This window comes from Melopsittacus undulatus, chromosome 8 (assembly GCF_012275295.1).
Source record: "Melopsittacus undulatus isolate bMelUnd1 chromosome 8, bMelUnd1.mat.Z, whole genome shotgun sequence".
NCBI lineage: Eukaryota > Metazoa > Chordata > Aves > Psittaciformes > Psittaculidae > Melopsittacus > Melopsittacus undulatus.
In genome coordinates, this window is record NC_047534.1 from 30438872 (window position 1) to 30449358 (window position 10487).

Below are 10487 nucleotides of genomic sequence, written 5' to 3' on the forward strand. Positions count from 1 at the left end.
AACCAAGACTGCTGCTGCAGTAGAAATACATCTTCTCTTTTCCTACTAAAAGCCATATATTATTTTGATGAATAACACGTCAGAGATTTGTTTGGCTGGTCTAACAACATGATGAAATGCTTTTTCCACTCTAACTAGAAAAGTTATTCCTATTCAGCAGATGAATTATGACTTTGCTTTCCTCTAAAGAATTGGCTTTGAAACAGGTTTAAGCAACACCTTAAAAATAACAAGACCTGGATTCTTCTACTCTCTGGGAGGGTCAGTCCTGCTGAACTTGACTCTGAGTAAATCCTGAAAACAGAAAAAGGCTTTAAGATGCTGAAAATAACTAAAGCTAAAATATTAAAGAACAGTTTATATGCTTGAGTAATCTATATGTAGAATATTGGTAAAACACAAGTTCCACCACTCAGAGAAGGTGGGATATGTTATGACTGATGTAGGTAAAAAATACCTTTGCAGAATACATGTTGTTAATTATCTACATTAGCCAGTGTAACCCTAGGCTCCTAATGTATTCTCACATCAAAAGTTTACCTGCAAGTTAAACATAGCAGTCTCATGTTTCTTTTCTTCAATCCACAAACAGTTCATTATCATCTGCAAAATAGCAAAAGGAACAGAAAAGGTTCACTCCTACAGAACTACCAGTTACTGAACACCATTCTTGTTTAACAACTGTATTTCTTTCACCTCAGAAGGGATTAGTCTTTTTCCTACACAGAGTAATGCTCACCTAAAAGGAACTAGTTTATTTAGGATGAGATACAAGCTTTGGTGTTCTCTCACCTTAGCACCATACACTTTAAAGTTCAAATATTTTGGCACTTATGTCTCAGTACAGAGCAAGAAGTTATATACTTCAAGCAAAATATTTGGTATGGGAGAAGTTATCTTTCCAAGCCTCAGCTGTACTCCTAAAGGCTGAATGGAAACATGCACAGTTCAGGCTTCTTCACAGATTTTGTCCAGTGCTTCAGGTTTTAGGGTATTTTTTACTTTCTTAAAAATAAATTTGTAGTCTCATGACCCTTAACTACACAATGTCTGTAGACTCCCCTCAAATTTGCCGGAGAGGACTAAAATGAATTTATTCAGGAAGACTGTCTTGAAGACCTCTTGCTTGAGCATTAGTAATTATTACTTTATTTCTTCTAAAAAAAATACAAGGTCACATTCTGGAAAGCAAATCCCGTGTTTGCCAGGGTATAGGCTTGAAGGAAAAGTTAAGCCTTTAGACAAAGGACAAGTTATTCACAACATTCTCCTTATTTATAATAAGGTCTCCTGGAACTAAAGAACACAGCTGAAATGAGTTGAAGGACACTTATTTTCATGAAAGTGAAGTAGAAACCTCTAGTTCATTCAAAACAAAAATGTCACTATTTTGTTTTCAGTTAACTGATCAACAAAAATCTTGCTTACCAGCTGGGTAATGACTCATTAGGCTCCAGCCACTCCTCTATGCCAAAGCATCTTCCAAAGTGTGGGGAGAATGACTTAAAGGCTGACTTCAGGTAAACTAATTCAATCAGGACTGTCCCCTGAATCAAAAAATAGAAATTTTGGCACAAAGAAAGTACAGGAAAGGATTTTGAAATGGTGTAAATAGATAAAAGTGAACTAACAAACAAGAGGGAACATTATGACCTGATGCAGGTTCTGTAATATGTATCACAGGTGTACTCCTCCTAAAGCTCATACAAAGGGCAATATCATTTAGTACTTGCTATGGCGACTATTTATTAAGCAGCTACCAGCATCTACACAGTGTATATTTAAATATATACCCTACTGCTGTACATGAATTATGACTTGCTCACACTCATGCTTCAAGAGCTAATTTATTAAACACCAGTGTGTAGCATAAGGTGCTTAATGGTTAGCTCAGTGGAAAACATGACCAAACTGTTCCTCTGCCTGCTTCTCACTCAGCTCACTGCCAGAACACTGTGCAGCTGCCAAGGAGAAAGATACAGTAGTCATATAAGTTGATCATATTCTACAGTTCCTTCAGGGATCACAGGAGACTGTCTCAGAGAAAGCCATAAGTGAGTAAAAACAGAGCGGCACACTCTTGACATTGCAGAGGGGTTAAACTATCATCTAGCCCACCAAGGTTCCCTGTTTTAGCAACTCTGTATCTTTAACAGTTTAAACAGGAACTAGGACTTCTAAAGCTAAACAAGACAAATATAACCCCCAAAACTGTAGAAGTTATTCTTATACACCCTTCCTGTCATGACAGTTACCTGGGAATCCATCACTTCCAGCTCCTACAATCACCACTTCCCCAGACTGTTCTCATATGCCTCTACTAACAATTTTCTGTCTGTGACAGAAATATGCATTATTTGACTTTACCCTTTTGACACAGAGATCCAGAGTTTCACATGAAATAATTTAAACTGAGTAAGAAAAATACTCATCACACATTTTTGCTTCATAATTGAAGATGCAGCTATCAAGTTCACTTTTAGCTTGATCTTCATACTTTAAAACTTGTTTCACATATTTAGTAGCCCACGTTTTATGTAAACTCCTCTGTTTGAATTACAAGGACCTACTACAGATAAAATACAACTGCATTCTTTTTTCAGTGCATAATTCCTAGTCAAAAAAAAACAGCTCTTCCATTTCTAATGGAATGATCTAATGAAAGTGTCTGAAAACAGATGCTTTCCATATTATCTTCACACAAAAGCAGCTGATATCCTCCCAGACTGCATGACACTGCCAGTGGCAAGGTCTTTTCCTTCAAAGTATTATCACCAAGCTCTCCCTCAGGTACTTTCACTATACTCTATGTGGATTGCATCATCCACAGGCAATACAGAAATAAACCTCTATAAACCTCCTTCTGTTCTCCTATTGAGGGTAAACAGTGCCTACATTATAAGTGATTTTTCCATTGTGATGGAATTGCAGCATGGCTGCAAACTGAAAAGCTGGATGTTCACACTTCATGCTGTATTAGGATTGCTAGTGAAAAACCTTTGGGAGAGATACAAAAAGTGTGATAAAAGAAGCCTGTCTTTGTTGCCAGAAACACATTCATTTTATCATCTGTGAAAGATTAGGCTGCAGTTTCCACTGTTTAATTTAGAAGTTCTCCTTTTTTTCCATCTATATGTAACTTAATGGTTTATTGAAGTGAGAGACAATGGTGAAAACCAGAAACTGATTTCACTTGTACAGCACAGGGAGCTGGCAGTACAGTATCTCTTTAACTTTCTCAACAGACTCTCAAAACTCTAGATTAGCTACCACACCTAGAAAAAAGTCAAATGAAAGCAATTCAGCTTCATGCCTTTCTAGTTCTTTTTACTTCTGCTGATCCTCTGCTCCAAGTATAAACTCATCTTTGTGTGATGATCACATCCCATAAACACCATTTCTGATCTTAACCTTCTTGGATCCTTTCACAAAGGACCAAAGGGAAAGCCATTCCGCATTGTTAAGTCTCAAAAGTTTCAGCCTAGGGCCTGCCTTTTCAGATAACAATTTACAACATTCTGCTCTGAATATTGTCTCTTCCTCTTTTCCAAAAGACTCACCTTTTCCCCCCAAATGTGCTGTTCTGTTCAGCATCTTCTAAGAATTCCTGGTGTGCTTAATAAATCAGAAAGCTAGACAACCACATTGAGACTCGTTCCCCCCTTTGTTATATGTTCTGTTCAATACTGTCAAGAGAAAAGACTGTTCATATTTCTATCTTCCACACTATCTTGCTTTGCTGTCTTGACTCCTCTCTCTTTTTTCATACATTTCTTCTTTCACTGCTGGAAAACTCAGCTGTCCTCTAGCTTTCAAAATCACAACGAGAAAGAAGAACTACTCTATTCACACAAAAGATTTTCCTCTTGTCCTTGAAGGAAGGGAATTTTCATCCCTCTGTAGCTAACATTAACATGCATCTTTGGAATCTAGCATAAAATATGGAACAGATTTGAGAGAAATGCCTGACAGATACCAAAAGCTATTTTTCAGCTTGAAGTTTTGAAGCAAAATTATTATAACAAATGAATCCACAAATAGAAAATTTAAGCTTTAGGTTTCTTTTTGTTTTGATTTGTGTTTTGATTTAGTTGTTTGGGGTTTTTTTCAAGATTATTCCATTACAGTTTCAGGTAACTGTGTTTTAGACATCTGGACATTGTGGGTCACAGCAGGCTCTGTACTGGAAGCCTGTGTAATCCAAAGCATGACAAGTATAGGACTTTTTCCTTTTGGACTTACAAGGCAGCAAACAGATTGATTTGCAACTGAAGTGTAGGTAGCATGGTTCAAAAAAAGAAAACATTTCTATTTATTTCAGTACATATCAGAGGGGTTTGTTACAGAATTTTCATATTTATTCCATTTTACTTTGGCTTATGTTTTAGTTCCTTCCTCACACCTATAAATTAAACACTCCTCCTGCACACACCCAGAACAGACTTACTACCATGATTCTTCTTATGACACGGAGACACATAGCCAAAAAAGAGAAAAACAAGGAGAGTTACCCAACTAACCAATTTGTGCCAGATACCCACCTAACAGACAGAAGCAGCAAGGTCTGCTAGTGTGATGGAAACAAAAACGCTTCTATTACCACACTATACAAGAGTGACACTAAGAAATAACTTTTTAAAAGTTAAGGCTCAGGTTTAAGTAACAAAGAATTGGGAAAACCTGCAGCACTGCGCATAAAAATAGTTTAGAAATACAAAAGTATTACGGTTTTTTTGCTTGTAGGTTCTTAGTAATAAAGACCAGCATCCACGTAAAAGTGCATGAAATTCCACTCAAATCATCTAACATGGCACTCTCGTACACCAGTCTATTTTCTTTACCTCTATTGAAAACTTGTAATCCACAAAGTCAGCAGTTGGTCCCTTCCATAGGTAAAGCAGGGGTGCAGCACACCCATTGAAACAATATGCAGATGCAAGCACATGCCAGCACTTGCCATGCGGCTGAGGTCTGGCTCTCCAGCTTTGCAAAGGAAAGCTTAGTTGTATTTGGCAGTTGCTCTCTTGTGGAGCTCTCAGGATCTTTCTTTCGTCTACAGACATAATTGCTCAATAAAGGAAGAAAATGTAGCCAAAAAAGTCAGTTGTATTTTCCTTTGCTATTTTCCTTTGACAACCTAGATTATTTTGGATAATTAACAAGCTACACATCCTCTAGGACAAGATTACTTAACCTTCATCCTGCTCCTCAGACCTGACAGTTACTTAAGAGCACAGATTCCACAGCAGTCATGATGTGGCTAACAAACAATATATTTTATACAGAAACTGAGCACTTATCTAACTCTCTCCCTTGCCAGCCAGGTACTTCAGTTCTTATGTCATGGAAGAGACTAAACATTGCTGATTCCTTTTCCTGGTGCACACAGAAGTGTCTGGAAGCACTGCAGTGACAATATACTTAAGTCTCTGGAGTAAGGGAGGGCCTCACATTGCTCAACAGCTCGTCTGCTGGCTGACCAAATTGGAGATTTTGATGTCTCTGGCAGGGGCTATGTCTGGCCTTTCCTAGCCGGTAACAATGAGTTCTCCTAAAGGATGACAGCTGCAAGTTTTGGGGAAGAGTGGAGGCAAAATATTTATCCACAAATGTCACATAATCTTATTTAATCATCTTAGAAATAGGAAATGCCTGCGTGCTATGTCAATATGACTGATAAAAGTAGGCACATGGAAGATTCTTACTGTAGTTAAAGGACATTAGCTACCTAGACACCTATTGAGGCAGCAAAACAGCAGGATACACCATCCACTAGTCTGTGGAATATGTTTGGGACATTTTTCCTCAGAGACAGAGGAAGTTGCTGGGGGTTTGTCAGGTTCTTTACCACTGATATTCTCCAAAAGGCTATTCAAAATTTTCTTGCATTACTTCAATGGTGTGTGAAAGGGAAAAGGCAGGTAAACCCTACCAGTTGTCATATACACTGGGTCACACCTTACCCATTAAATTACCTGCAATAGGATACCCACAAATTCTGAAGTGTCACTCCCACTGATCAGACCTATGAATATTTGAGGCCCCTCTGAGACTTCTCTCCCATTAAAGATAACCACCTCCCTTCAGGAATATTTATAAAGCAGTTAATGAAAATAATGAAAAAAAAAAAGTCTGTGCTTGCTTTCTAACTGCTTCTTGAAATGTTGTGCAGTTAATCATAATGAAGTCATGCAAGAGAAATGCCATTTTTCTCCATGAATTCCAAGTTTTACAATGAGGCTTTTCCCAAGGATGCTAGAAGCCGCACCAAGATCCCAGTCTCATTGGCCTGCTTCCTCCCAGTCCCTAGGTACAGCATCCACTGCTAAGCCCTACTCTTGCTGGTTTCAAAAGGGATAGCATTTAAAATCTCAGTGATTCTCAGTAGTAGGGAAATAACACAGGTAAAATGAAAACAGAAAAGTCTACGATCTGTTGCTCTGTGGTTGGGAATGGTAAGAGCAGGACACTGTTTACACACGCAGTAATGCAGTTACAGCTGGGCTGTATCAGAGGAAAGGCCGTGAAAATTTGATAGGCTACAAGAAGAGAGTTTCTAAAGTTGCTCCTTTTTAATCCAGGACCTTTCTGTGAACATTACAGTACTTGCTTCCCCAGCAGGAACAAAGCTTGGCCTCCTTTGCTAGTGGTAAGCATATAAACTAATAGAAATCTTCAAAGATATGGAACAAGAAACACCAGAGATTTAGTAGCTGTTTGAAGTAAATAAACTCACAAGGCTCGTTTAATCTGCACTCCTCTCACACCATATCCTCTGTATCCTCACTTGCTGTCGCTATTCAAAGAGAACAAAACCTGGAAGCAAGTTCTTGACACAAAATAATATATTCTTCAAGTATGTCTGTCTCCTTACAGCAGATTCTTTGCACAGAACAGTTTCAGTTCAGAAAGAAGTTGAAGATTCAAGAAGAAGTTGAAGATGCGCTGTTTTACCTGGGTATTTTTAGAATACTCAGCATCTGTTTGGGAAGTTCTGAGTTGTTCTGTTTCCATTTTTATGGAAAGGAAAAATTACCCAACAGAGCCAATGCCTTATTGATAAAGTAACTTATAGTCATTTTTTGTCGTGGCTGATTATAAAGGTCTTACTCTCATTTATACCAGAACTTCTTTTTGTTACTGGATTAGTGGAGAAATGCCAGAACCTAAAGGCAGCACTGCACTTCTACATCCAGCTGGTAGGAATAAGCATTTAATAGTGATGCCATTTGACGGGCATTGCCATCACAGAAGTGTACAATACATAGCATCTATTTTTCAGTGAGCAAAACCCAAGCTGTAAAATGCATGTGCATTAACACTCTGGCTCCACTTTCTCTATTGGGTCGATCTAGAAGATGCTCCCAGCATCTTACCTACCAGGCACTCACCCAGCCGAAGCCCTGACTCTTCTATGATTGCACTGGTACAAGGCACATACACATGCATAAAATACAGATGCACAAAATGCAGATGCACAGCTTTTAAAAATTGCCTTATGGAACTACATATACATAGGACTATATACAGGTGGCATACGTGGGCTAAAAGACTATTCACAACCTGCAGACAAAAGCACAGCTGTACGTATATGGAGTTCAGTTGGCACCACATCTTCCACAGAACATCCTTTCCAAAGGGAAAGGCACAATCCGATGCACAAAGAAAAGGCCAAGCACATCTGCAGCACCATAATGTGAGCTTCTGCTTGCCTTTTATATTACAGTTCACTCTATTTCCATAAAGGGAAGAGATTATTAACTACTAGCAATGGCCATAAAACAAAGTCTATTCGCTTGTTTCTCATAAAAAAAGGAAAATGCAGAAATTCATAAAATAGGAAGAAACTTCAATGAAACCCATGCTGCGTCAAACATGAATTCTCCATTTTGTTTATCTGCAAAACTTCTCATCATGGCATTGCCTCCCTCCCAGGTAACTGACATCTACTTATCATAAAATACCTATCATAAAACATTTCTGTTGGCAACAGAAATTCCAAACAGCTCTATTGACAAACTAAATATACTTTAAAAATGTGAGTACTTCCTGGCCAATATTTCCAAGATACTTAACTTCTAAATCAAACTATTATGGGGTGACTTTATAATAAAAACCCATAATATTATATAGTCTTACAACTTCCAACAGAACAGTGCATTCAAAATTAACCATTTAAAATTAAACTGAAAGTATACTCATTACTCTATTTCACAATTTACCAGAGACAGAAGCATACAAAAAGACATAAGAAAGAAATTCTTTACTGTGAGGCTCATGAGGGTTGCCCAGAGAAGCTGTGGTTGCCCCACCCCTGGCTGGACAGGGCTTTGAGCAACCTGGTCTAGTGGAAGGTGTCCCTGCCCATGGCAGAGGGTTGGAATTAAATGATCTTTAGGGGTCTTTCCAACCCAAACTATTCTTTGTTTCTTAAATGCCAGGCCAGACCCCAAGGGGAGCTGCCTGCAGACTCCTCCATTAGACAACATTAGTCAGCTTTATCCTGCAGCCATGGGGCTTGTGTGGCACACACGGGCTGTGGGACCAGCAGCACAGTGCAGGCCCAGACACGCTCAAGGTAGTCCCAACTACCATGGGTCATGAACTCCTCCAGGTACAAATGCTCTTCCCATTAAGATCACTACTACACATGGTAACAGCTATTAGGATGAGCATTTACAGTTTAATTCTTCTTACGCTTTTGCCTTTGGATGACATGTTTCTATGGTGTCAGATGAGACATTAACATCTGTTGAGCACCACAAAGGAAAGAACGGGTCATATACATCAGAGTCATCATGGGTCACTGCCTTCCCCTCAACTGTAGCAGACACAGAAGCAGAACACAGGCCTGCAGTTCACAGCAAAGCTAGACTGGAGAGATACCTAAGGGACATCTCAGCTTAAGCAACCTCTGCCTTTCCAGAATACAAGACTTTAAATACAGACTTTTCCACGGTGCAGCCATTCTTCTAGCACCCTCTGGTGTTCAGAGCACCTATGGATCATCGTCGTAACTGAGACATGGCTGCATTACAAATCAACCTTCCTCTCCGGGAAGAACTGCTTTCCCAGCTGGAAAAAAAAAAACAACTACTAAAGTGCTCCAGTGTAGAAGCTCCCCAAACAACATGTGTTCCTCTTATATACTCAGCTGTAACCTCTGTCATGTTGAACTTCCTTTCAGTAAATAAATGAAATGCTAGTTTTGTTTACCACAGAAAATTTTGTCATTTCCCTTCAAATTAATAAATATTTCCCAAACTGGAAATTAACATGTGAATTCACTACCTTTGCGCTAAGTTTATGCAGGCAAATCAGCAACTGATCATTTGAGCTAGTCACATCACCTCTTAAATGAGTTATTAAAACAAGCAGCCTTTCTCATCTCTTATTTCATTAGGTAAGACTACAAGGCATCAATTTCAGAACCCCCTTCTACTCTTTGCAATCTACAAGCTGGTTAAGAAAAGGAAAAGAAAAAACACCACCACAAAATGGACTGCCTGTCACCATAGCAATTTTTTCAATTACTTTGATTTATGATGACAAAAAAAAAAACCAACATTCAAGGCCAACACTGAGTTTACAAACAGATTGAAAATTGAAAAATACCAGACATGCTTGCTGAAACCTCAGCCAACAGGGATTTGAATGTCAGAGCAGGGTGCAGGGGACAGTAAGGGAGTTGACCATAGCTTACCTTGAGTGGCCTTCAGAGCAATGACACATAGCTGGGGAGTACTACGCTAAGGTGTAAGGTTGAGATGAAATAAGGTCAAAGAAAATAAGAGATCTACTGAAAAGAAAGTCAAACAGAATTATCATTTCAAAACAGTTTGTGTCCTCAGCTGTATTCCTGACTTTACAAATTACAATGGCACAGCAGCATGTCGTGCCCTGCCTTACAGGACTATCATTCCACTCCCTTGAAGCCAGAGCTGCAGTTTTCTCCTGGTTGCTCTTGCATTCTGTCATTTATATAAGCTTTCACAAGGGTTTGAACAGGAAAGAAATTTACAATCTAGACACTGTACATAAATCCAACTAGTAACACTTGTTTAGAAAGAACTCTTTTAGACTATGTTTTACAGTTTTGAAACTCAGAAAACGGTAACATGAGGCGAGACCTGATCATAAGTTGTATACATAACCTCACATTCATTAAACACGATAAAAGGTTTTTAGGATCAAATTCAAATAAGCCACACACCAGCAGTACCAATGTAGAACACAGTTCTCCTACAGCACAGTCACAGCTTTCAGCACTGGCTTCTCTGCTTCCAGCAGCCCAGTTAATTTGTATGAGATTGTGTCACTATAGTAGGCTTTGTGTTTGCCCTCCTAGTTTGGGGGTAGTCTTGAGTTCTACATGGCTTATTATCTTCTGTCATGGGTTCAGCAGTAGCTCATGCTCTGCCAGGGAGGAGGGAGAGATAGGGCACCTGGTCTGGGCTAGTCGGGGAGGTATTCCATACCACAGCACG